The 9747-nt window shown below is 33.1% G+C and overlaps 1 protein-coding gene across 1 annotated transcript in view; it reads left to right on the top strand.

The window, feature by feature from the left end:
* The first annotated feature begins 6475 nt into the window (after positions 1-6475).
* LOC142348780 (uncharacterized) overlaps positions 6476-9747 on the top strand; it is a 70377-nt gene continuing 67105 nt past the window's right edge. The window contains exon 1 of the mRNA XM_075400277.1: positions 6476-6556. The gene's annotated coding sequence lies outside the window, so the exon portion shown is untranslated. The remainder of the gene's footprint in view (positions 6557-9747) is intronic.

The following is a 9747-nucleotide window of genomic DNA, read 5'->3' as shown; positions in this document are numbered from 1 at the left end:
TTCCTTGTAATGCCGTGAAATTTGCAAAATATTGTAAGAATTGCAGTTTTAGTGTTGAAGTTTTTTCACCAATTTCAGAGGCTCCAGCGCTTAATGTTGAAACTCCTACAAAATGCACTGCAGTTTTATCAGTTTCTTGCAATTTTTAGCGCTTTGATCTAAACCCGGTCATACATTTAGCCACGTTGACTTTCATCCTTCAACATCGTATAACATAATCTTAGCTTGAAGGACATCATTTCTTCCCAGACAAGTTATCCCTATAAAATCTAATTGAATGTATACCAAACAGCACATTAAGAAATCGGTTTAGAGTTACTGGCCTTATTTAAATTTTGTATATGTATCACTTAGCAAATCCAACTTTCACATAGGAAAAACATCTTTGCTTAAACTCTTGCAAACTAGGTTAAGAGACCAAATGCATTCAACGAAGTGATAAATTCAACGAAGTGATCTTGAAAAGTTTTTCTCATTCTGTGAGTGTAAAAACTATGTTCACTTTCCAAAGGTCCACAACTTTCATCGTACATATGTATGAACCAATTAGCGCGCTTTTTTCCCAACTATGATTGAAAACCAGAAAAACTAAAGTCCTATATTTGAAAATCGAGCTTTCTACCATAACCAGAGAAAAGAAAACGTAAGAGTTTCTGTCCTGTTTTCTTAAGAAAGCCGACCAAAGCGTTTCACTGGGTTTTAAAATTGACCACTTTATCAATTTTGGGTTGAAGAGCTCCCCTTACCCAGAAAATGTCGTTATCCGTTTGAGGTGTGTTTAAATTTATTCACACAGAAACCGACCAAAATCCTCTTGCATGTTATTTCTTCGGTTTCATTTCTCAATTGTAGAAACTGGTCAGTTTAAAAGGGTTGTGTTGAGTTTTTAAATGTAGGAAATTTTTTTTAATCAAAACCATTGGAAGGTTTGATATCAAAACTTAGACAAGTTTGAAGAACAATCTAAATATTAATTTTCTGAGGATTCTTTAGAAAATGTTTAAAGAGTATAAATGAACTATTCATCCATGTTTCGCAAATTTCTTAATTAATAGAAACAAAAACAAAAACTGTTCCATTACAATTGTTTGCAATTGTGAAGAAAAATTTCCATAGATTATCTAGATCATTAAATTATCCACTGCAAAAATAGTGAATGAATAAAGCTTACAAGAAGTACTCTGATTTTATGTTTATCTGACATTTAGTATGATGATAGAGGGATAAGATTTCTTGCTTATTTAGCGTGATGATGGAGGTCGAAAAAGTAATTTTTATCCCACTCTGAAAATGCAGCCAACCAGTTACTTAATGTTCTGAAAAGGGAGTTTCTACTTCTCAGAGTAATTTTAGAAAAGCCTTTGCAATGTCACGACGATAGCATACCAATAGTCAGACAAGTAGGATCATTCGGTTCCCAATTCAAATATATAAACTATATATATATATATATATATATATATATATATATATATATATATATATATATATATATTTATATATATATATATATATATATATATATTTGCGTTTTTTTTTCAACGCAAATAACACATGTCTCCCCAAAGAACACTTTCATGCACTCGTTAATCAGGTGATTTATACGCTCTGAGTTTTCGTTGAACACAATGATTGTAAAAACAATTCCAGTGAACGACCGATAAGAAAGATTTGGAAACTTACTTGCAGTCTTTTGCCCAAAGTTATGTTATTATTACCAGACTTTGCGATCCAATAGCCATTTGATAAAAACTTTGTTTTAAAACTAATTGCAGACTCTGAACAGATAGATAAAACACTCCGGTTTTTTTAAGAAAATTTTTTTGCCAAATTGAACTGAATCCTTTTGCAAGTTCTGAGAAAAATCTTCCAGTGTTCCATTAGTTTTCCATTTCTCTTAGTTCCTTGTGAAAAGCAACCCTGCGCCTGTTGAATATTTAATGGAATCCAATTCGCTCTCTTAATTAACAAATTGTTTTGATTGATGTAATCAAAAGTTTCCGTATGCAGAAGTTTCTCAAAAAGATTAATTTTTACTATTGAATTTGGCGTATGCATACCTTAGAAAACTTGAAAAAACAACACTTTTTTCGATTTCAAACTTTAAAAAATTATTTGCAAATGAGTACCAATCAAGTAACTTCCCAGTTTTTTGGAGCACACTCACGATCAAATTCTGAGATGGTGGATTACTGTTATCTAAGTTGTCAATGGTTTCGTCAACTTCAATTTGACTTCCGAACTGAGAACTTGCATTTTTCTGAAGTGAGCCTCCAACTGTTGAATTTTGAGAGGAATCAATACACCACGTTTTTTGCCAATTTTCGCAATTGTTTTGTGAGCAATGCAAATCAGTTGCATTTATAGTCTTGACTATGTCTGCCTCAATTTCAAGCACATTTTTGCAAATGTTGTGTTTTCCTAGACTTAGTTTGAGGAAAATTCATTTCGTTTTCAATTTTTCACACTGACTTCAAAAATCAATAGATTAATTGTGCTTAGCATCTCTTTTGCAGTTTCATAGGTTTTGGCACTTCGTACCATAGCTTTGAGGAAGTCTGTTCTGATTGTAGAAGAGATGTTTAACTGCTGTTAATATTTTAATTTCCTTTGATTTGACTGGTATAGCCCTTTTTTGTTTGGTTATATTGAAAAATTAAATATCTGTTATGGTCATTTTTTCAACTGTACTTTAAAAGTTGCCTTGAATTTTGCAAAAATTCAATCAATGTCTCGATTGCCGCTCCGGAAGAGCAACATCCATCTTGCATATTCCACCAAGAAATACAATGTCATTTTTGCAAAAAGGAAGCCTATTCATTGTTCTCGATCATTTCCAGTTTACTCCGATGGAATACGGTGATAAACAGAAAATCTATTCTACAATTTGATTGGTTGTCACAAAACCAGTGACCGATAAGCAATTGATTATTTTAAACAAGGATTTTGAATGTGCCGATTTTTGTGGCGTTTAGTGCCATCAAGATGTTAAACTATCAACTAGTTTTTTAAATCGGATCAATCAATGTTGTAGTCATTCAACAAGAGAATATCGTCTCTAAATGAATAAACCTTGGTAGTTTTGTAATCAATTTGTGTTAGCAAAAAACCTGAAAGAATTCAGTTTAAAGTTTACGAAGTGTTCAGTAAAAACAATTTTTTCAGAGGTATTAACTTCAAAACATATTGATTGGAAAAATTTTTGCTAGTATTCTCAAGCTCACCCCACCACAATCTCACCCGCCAACTCCAACTCTGAACTCCTAAATCATGTTAATCCTAAATCATCTTTTTGTAACAAAAATTTTTTCATTGCTACTGTTAACAATGGTATCTTGCTGTTTGGGAATCAGTGTTTCAGTTAGCATAAAGATACTCTAGGAATCTGGTTTTTGAGTCAATTTGGAACTTTTTCTTATAATTCTCTACTTATTTTTAATGCTACGCACATTAAAGCGAAAAAAGAGTAATTTTATTCTGAAAAAGATTTTAGAATATGGGACAATTTTCTGGCTCCAAATTGTTCCACTTTGCCTGACAATATAATTATACTCAAGATTTGATGAAGATGTTTGTGTTTGATTTGAATTGCTCCTAATCAGCACAAGTGTCAGAAAAAACAAAGCAGCTAACAAAACAAATTTAATTCTCATTTTTCTCACGTATTAGAACTCAAGTGGTATTTAGAATTTACATATTTCTGCGCGGTTGGGTCAAATTTAGTGGTAAGGTTTTGTTGTCAAATACATTTAGTGGTAAGGGTATGCTGACCACGTTTTTCGCAAAGTTTTTGATTACGATAATATTTGGAGGAACAGCATCGCAGGAGACAACACTCCTATGTTTTCAATACACCCGATTTTCGACCCAAATACAGGTCACCTAGTTCCAGGCAAACATTTTTCAGGTGCTCATTAAATTCCTTTTTGCGTCATTGCATTTTTTCTGCCATAAAAGCAGTAAATAATTTGTGAAATTTTGCACATGACCACATATTGTGGTTACAATTTTTAGGCATATATCAATTGCACTGTTGATTTGCACCGCTAAATCTTGTCAAGATGCAAACTTGTCAAAAGAACCGTGTTTTTTAATAATCAGCAATTTTTTAGCTTTCCCGTGAATAATCAATAACTGGTAAAGCCCTTTATTGTTTGGTTATTTGTAAAAATAAATATTTGTAATGGTGCATTTTTCTTTGAAGCAGTCATTGCTTTCCTCGATTCGATTTTGTGTTTGCTTCTTGAAGGTAACTGTCAGTTTGTGTAAACTTTTTTGGCCAAATGGTTTTCAGCAATCTTTAAGGTTTTGTCTTTCTCATTTTTGAAAGAAAGAAACAAAGAATAAATTTCTCTATCAATTACGAATCACAACAATATTAGTTCGCTAGAGCAATCATTTTAGCACAGTATGGAGAGGATGGACAACGGGATCATCCGATCCTCTTAACGTCCACCCTATCAATTCACCGATATTTAAGACAGTTATAAATTTTAAGGTTCTATGAATTTTCGACTTTTTGAATTTTACAAAGTTTTCAAAGTTTTTGAGTTTTTCAAAGTTTTTCGAGATTTCTCCCTGGTAATCAATACCTTCAGCTTCTTCCTCATTGCCACGGTATCGATGCCTTGGTGCTAACACCAGTTTTAGAGAGACCATTTTCTAAGTTTTTCGAAAAAATTTGAAAAATCTTGAAAAATCTTGAGTTTTCTAAGTTCTTGTCGAAAAATTTTGAAAAATCAAAAAATCGTCATATCTCGTAAACTAGAAGGTTTTGGACGGTCATTTTTTAAACCCAGAATTGGAAGCCCAAAATACATATCCGGTAGCCTTTATCCAGAGCCTAGAAACTTCTAAATTTATGGAAAAATTTTTTATAGATAGCATCCACTAATTCTTGGTTTTGTTTAAGAATTGTTGTTTTTAAACTGTGATAAATTGAAGCGATTTTAGAAAAAGGCAAACAGGTGATGTGAGGAGGGATAGCTGCGCATGACTTAAGGATATAAAATTTTTAGTGGCTCTTAAAAGTTTTGGAATTAGTTCCTCTTTGTTTTAATCGTCAAGGACAATTTTTTCAAAGATTTATTATTGCTTTTGTTTGCAAGTATAAATAATATAACAGTAAAACTTATCAATTTGCCGAAAAATTTGACCCGATAAAGAAACAGAATTGAAACAAAGTATATGGTTTTGGTCTCATCCGATGACGAGATAGAATTCCACCCAATTATCGAAATCAGAAAAGCCAACTGGAGTTCAGAACAACTTGCAATGAATTTAACAAAACAATTCAGGAGATTGCAGCGGTGATAATTTCACCAATAGTTGAATAGAGATTGTACTCAAATACTGACGACGAACAGTATAGTCAGTCCAAATACTGCATTTCGAAAAAGAAACAAAAAAAACTCATCTCTAATTGTTTCCTTATTAGTATGTATTTTTGGTATGGTTAATGCGTTAAATTGAGGGGGTTCAGATCTTTTCCGTTTGTGCCCCCCCCCCCAATTTAGTAGGTGCATATTATTTGCAACCCCCGGAACCACGTGCCATATTTTAACATAATGATTTACTATGTAATCAATCGTGGATTCACAAACGTGCACAAGGACACAAACGGAAAAGATCCGAGGAATTATGTTGGAAAAAATACAAGTTTTTTACAAGCCTAACCCTGTAAAAACGATTAGGCTTCAAAAATTCCATTGTCCTCAAAAACTGCTGTTTTTCTTGTCAAAAGGTCAAAGTGGGTTTTGGTTTGAAGCACCATTTTGATAACTGCCCACAAAAGAACTTTTCTTGCTTTCTAGCTTATAAAAATAGCAGCATTCTGTTGTTTTGATGTTGAATGAAATTGTGGCATATGATCATTAATAATGATAACTTGTCAAGATTTACAGGACTTACTAAAACTTTGATCTTTCATGAGCTGTAACGAAATCATTTCCCCACAATTGTTGGGCAAATAGTATACGGGGCGTAGGTACACGTGATATTCTTTACATTATAATGTGTTATGAATCGACTCATATTGAATTACTTGGGGGGGGGGGGGGAGGGAGGTCAGCAAAATCAGCACGATCGTGCACATTGTGTCCTGAACCAGTATTTCACTGAAGAAGTACTGATCGAGACTTCATATTCGTTCCGGAGTAGGTTTTCCCTATAAAACGGTCTGAGATCAATTTTTCTTACTTGTTTTCATTTTTTTGTCTTCAATTGAATATTTGAACAAAATTTTTACACAATTTTAACTGAAAATTAAAGGTACTCTGAAAATTTGGTTGAAAAATTTCCCTTTTTTGATTGGATATATTTTAGGGGGCAAATTTCAATTGATAATAATTTCAAGTTGAGAAATGGGTCCAAGGAATTGCCTATGTGGGTCGTACGGGTGCTAATTCGGATTAAACTGAGATTGAAAGTAGGCATTTGACATTGTAGTTTCATTTCACACAGTCAGAAAGAAAAGCAAACAATTCCATAACAGTTTTTTCTCAATTATCACAGGAATTTCAACTTTTCACAGCAACATTGAGGCGGATTCTGCCATGTGAGTCTACATAAATTCTGTTTTCTTGTCATGCAGTTAACCACCAAGGCTAGGTCGGAAGGACAGTACTGATAAATTTCCGATTGTTTCCTCAAATATTTCAATTTTTTGACATATTATAGAATTTCTATCCCAGGTTGACCAGACTTGGAAAAATTACTCAGGCCTTACTACAGCACCGTATAAGTCTTGTCAAGTTTCCTACGGCACCGTAGTACGGCCGTACTAAGATTTATAAGGTGCCGTGCTAATGCCATATCAAGACTAATAAGGTGCGGTAGTAGGGCCGTACCAAGATTAATAAGGTCTTTAAGGTAAAAAACACAGCTGGAAAATTGTCGGAAAAGGCTCCAGTCAAGTTGAATAACCCGACTTTTGAGACTTTCCAGTATGTTCTGGGTGTGTTTCCCTCCTCCTTTCTCATCCGGGCTGGGGACCGGCTACGGCGGAGTTATAAAAAAAATAAAGCTATAGGAGCATTGAGCAGAGCACTAGCTAAAAAAATACTAGGCTCGAAAAGCTCTCTCCAAAACAGACAAATTTAAGATAAAATAAAATTTTCAAAAATCCTAAAATCGTGAATAACCGGTCAAAGCAAATTTTCAAGACAAACCAATTACATTGCATGCAGTAACAACTTCTTATTAGCCAGTTAGATGCCAAAACTAATTAGCCAGTTAGATGCCAAAACTATAGAGAAGTTCAAAAAATATAAAACTTTGGTTTACTTTTTTAAAGCGATCAAATGCATTTATTGTTGCGCATTTGAAGATTCTTCTTAAATCGTTCTTGTAAATAGTTTAAACTATCACATTGTAGGTCTGCAAGACGGCTCTGGCTGTTGTGAATGTCCAAAAGTAACTGGCTTTTCAAATGAGCCAAAATTTGAATAAAAAATTTTTTTTCTGAAACCAGAACAGATTTAATTGAACCGAACGCAAACCAAACACATCAATTTTTTTTCCTATAATCTGTGGGCCTCTTGTTAGATATTTATTTACCAGCTATGTAAGAGGTACTGACGGTTTCATGTTAAAAAGAGTACTATTATTATTTGGTTCACTTAAACTGCAAAATTTTTATTTTTTCGCATTTTATTTTACAGCTAACCTCTTTTTGAGACATAATACGTAAGCATTGGTCTTGTTTGAAAATTAAAAATTCAACTTGGACGTTTTTGCTGGATATTTGGAGTTGAATGTTTTTCTGGTTGATTAATGACATGAACTGCAGAAGATATCATTAGACTTCCAAAGTTCTGCACGGCCTCACAATGGGCGTAATAGGTTTGTGCCAATTTGAACTGTTTCAAGGTAAAATTTTTGACCGTTAGGTGTACGTGCAGAGCAAATTAATTTGAAAAAATATCTCGGAAAATTTACAAAACTTGGTACGGCCTTATACGGCGCCGTACTAAGTTTTTAAATTTTTAATAGATGTGAAAAGTGCCAAAAATTAGTGAAAAAATAACTTGTATGAGATAATCGTTGTTTTTAATCTCAATTTTAGGAAGGTAGACTTTAGAAATTGGCAATTACATCAATTGGATACGGTGCCGTAGAAAATTTATTACGGCCTTTTACGGTGCCGTACAAAGTTTTGTAAGTTTTCTAAAGCAGCGTATAAGTCTTAGCAAGTTTTCAAAGTTCCGTCTAAGGTGTTCAACCTGGGATATTTCAATTGTTAATGTAAAAAAACGGTTATATACCTACCCACGCTTTCAGGCAATTTTGTGTTGTCTTTATCTATTTCTATGAGGGGCTGGATTTAATGCTTGATGGCCGAATGTATTTAATGGACTGGATAAAAAATTACTAGGAGGTTTATGGGGCTTACACTACTACTAGTAGTTCGAACTCGTAAGAAATAAATCTCTCTTTGCAACTGTTCACAAAAATCCGCTTCCATTCGATTTTGGTATCAACTCGAATTTTGTTATCTGTTCAAGACAAGCTCAGATGCCTTCATCATATTCTACTTGCGCAAGCTTTTGAAAACCCTAATGTTAACACACACGTCTTTTGCTCACCGCAATTTTAGATCTTATAAATTTTTTCTTTTTTGCGAAAGGAAAAATTTATTGTCAGTTAGATATCAAATCTATCAGTTTTTATCAAGAAATATTTTTGTTTCAGTTCTCAGGTTCATCAGTCTCACCCAATTTGTTGTATTTTCTCGGTTTTACCCTGTTCTTTTACTAAGTCTATAAAACGATTTTTAATAGATAATAATTTCCAACATGAGGACTGCTAATACAAAGTATACTTGCATTAACATTAATGTTTATCATTCTTAGTTTTCTAAGTCTTGGATTAACCTTATATCAACAAATTTTTGTTTCTTTTTGCAGCGACAATTTTCTTGTCAACAGAAAACTTTTAATAAATGTTTAGACAAATGGATTGAAAGGCTCACAGAAAAAATTTGTCACAGTAGTTTCATGAAAAATCTGCCAGAGTCGCAAAAAATTGTTTTCAAATTCGCAAAATTATCAAAACTTTGTAATCTATTATGAATTAGGCGTTTTATTTTTAATAGAGTTTTATCTGTGTTTATTAAACATCACCTGAATTTTTGGAAATTAGGAGAAAATTCAATTCATTCATCGAAACTGCTTCATAAATCAAGCGAAGCATAATGTTAGGTTATCAAACTTTATTTTCAAAATTTTTCAATTCGTTGAAATCTGGAGCATTGGACTTAAACTAAGCTAGCTGCCCGAAATGCTTTCAAACTTTCCATAGAAGGTTAAAAAAAGTTTCTTTGTTGGGATATACAAAAACTCTAGTACCACTTAATTCGTCAAATTTGATAACTCTTTGCCGAGCTGTCAAACATTTGAGCAATCATTTGGGCGCAGCCATTTGAGTTGCAAATCATTTTAAAGTGGTTTGAAAACAAACTTTCATAATAGCCAACAAAAAACTTTGAATCAATGTCATTCCAATTTGTGAACCATTGAAAGAAAAATGTTCATAAATTTTTTCCGTAACCCAAGTAAAAGTCTTACAATTTTCTTCCTAATTCAAATGACGTGCACAGAGTTTTCCAGCTCTGTTTTGGAAGCAGACAATATACATTATTTTGTTTGGTCATTACAATACTGATTATACTCAGTAGTTATGGGAGACACCGGTACTGCAATTTTTTCACAAGTCTAAACTAACAAATATAGATGCACTCCCGTTATT

Source organism: Convolutriloba macropyga, chromosome 10 (genome assembly GCF_964194025.1).
Source record: "Convolutriloba macropyga chromosome 10, txConMacr16.3, whole genome shotgun sequence".
NCBI classification, from domain to species: domain Eukaryota; kingdom Metazoa; phylum Xenacoelomorpha; order Acoela; family Convolutidae; genus Convolutriloba; species Convolutriloba macropyga.
This window is presented reverse-complemented; position numbering and strand designations above follow the sequence as displayed.